We start from the raw sequence: 2,147 nt of genomic DNA, 5'->3' as shown, positions 1-2,147 counted from the left end.
ATATATATATATATATATAGAATTGAAATTTTCTTCCATAATGTGCAGAGAGTAGGATTTTCCAAACTCATATGGGTTTTATCCATGTTAAAATAAATAAAAATCCCCCATTATGTGAAAAGTGCAGTCAATGAAAGTTGTGCATAATATTTTTAATATGGGAATGGAATATTTATCCACAGGAGACATTCCATGGCCATCCCAAATGTGCACTCCAAAATTTACAGGGAGTGAGGTTTTTGTTGGATGAAGGATTTTGTCCTTCACAAAATATTCCATGCCATTATGAACTTCTACTCCATGGTATGTGGAAAGCACTTTTTTAAGGCAATTAGGAATTTTGATTTTGAACATTCCCTATGGATGGTTGACTTGTGCTCCACCAAATAGGGAAATCCACAATGGAGGCTTAGTTTGAAAAGCGAGGGTCGTAGGCATGGGCAATGGTGAATTTTGGTCACAACATCTAGGGACTCCATGGGTGAAATGCTAAAAACATTTCAAGGATAAAACTTAATTCAAACTCAAAATCTTTGGTTTATCAATCTTATGTCACCAATAAGAGAGAAAACAAGATCATAATGGGAGAATAATCATTTATTGGATCAAAACACATTTACTCTATAACAACCTAAGTGTGTGCAAATGTATTAATTCCAGCTCAACAAGGCCACTCAAAAATCTTAGTATTGATCATGACAAGTTATTGGTTCCTCTTGACTTTAAAAGCATCCTACACATTTCCCGTTGCCAGTCAGGCATCCATAGCCCTGACAAAGTTGTCACTATAAAAATAATGGAGATTACTTCACTTTCAGTGAATGACTCTTTTGAACACCTATGGAGATTTCTACGTACCCGCAAAGCCAATCTTATTATTTCATCCTTACATTTTCTCTTTTATATTCCTTTTGAATTGGTATTTCTTTCTTTTCTCTTGGCTTGTAAGCAATGAAGCTTACCATGGGTTTAGGAGTTGTAGTGGCACTGAAGCAAGCTTTTAAAATATTCACAAGTCATGACTTTTCCCAAAGAAATATAAATAGACTTAGAGAAATAGTTAAGAGTGTGAAATGTATGGCAACCTTAGAGTTTAGGTATAAAGACACAATGTATGATTAACCTTCCAAGTAAAGTATGTTTTCCAACCCAATGAAAATATATGAAGGATGGCCAAGATTCTAATGCTCTTCATAACAGTTATCCAAGAAATGAAATAAACAAAACTTAGTGAAATCTTCAAATGAAGTAACTGAATCACTACACCACTCTACTTGCAAAAAGAGATTCTCATAGCTACAACCTACCTAGCAAAAGCCAAAATCAAAGCCAAAACCAAAAGAAGAGTAAAAAAGAAAACCAAACCACCTAAGGAAGACGACTCAGGGAAAATGAAAACCCAACAAACAAGGGAAAGAAACCTAAACTACGCAAAGCCAAAACTCCTAACCAAGAGAGGGGAGACAAACCAAAACCTCCACCTAACTAAAAGGAAAGAAAAAAAAAATGCACCACAAAGGAAAACCTAAACTAACTATGTACAAGTTATGCTTCACAAAGAAACCTAAGGGCAGAAATAATGCTTGAGGAATTGCTCATTGACAAGAAATTGGACTTCCTTTCTTATTAGAGTCTTAAGCTTGAATGCATTATCTCCCAAAATTTTAGAAATTTGATAAGGACATTTCCATAGATTTTCAAACTTTTCATGTCCACCTTTCTTTTCATGTGCCTTGTCCCAACAAAGTACTAGATCTAAAATTTAAAATTCCTTAACCTTCACCATTTTGTTGAACCATATCTTGACAACTCCTTAATGTTTAGCAAACTTTTCCAATGCTTCATCTCTCTTTTCTTTCAAGTGCAACAATTGAGTCAAACATGTTTTCACTCTATCTTCTCCTTCCATAAAATCTCACATGAATCGTAATGTTGGAATCCTCAATTGGATAGGAAAAACTAGATCTTGTCCATAGACCAAATGATATGGAGATGTCCCCAAAGAACTCTTAATTTTGATCCTATTCACCATGTGAATCTCAGTTGTGTATGCCAATCTCTAGGATTGTTATCTAATAACTTCTTTAGTGCACTCAATAGATTTTTGTTTGTTGATTCTACCAATCCATTCCCTTGTAGATAGTGGT

Source organism: Cupressus sempervirens, chromosome 11 (assembly GCF_028749045.1).
Source record: "Cupressus sempervirens isolate cs-2001-9-10 chromosome 11, ASM2874904v1, whole genome shotgun sequence".
In the NCBI taxonomy this organism is placed as follows: domain Eukaryota; kingdom Viridiplantae; phylum Streptophyta; class Pinopsida; order Cupressales; family Cupressaceae; genus Cupressus; species Cupressus sempervirens.
This window is presented reverse-complemented; position numbering follows the sequence as displayed.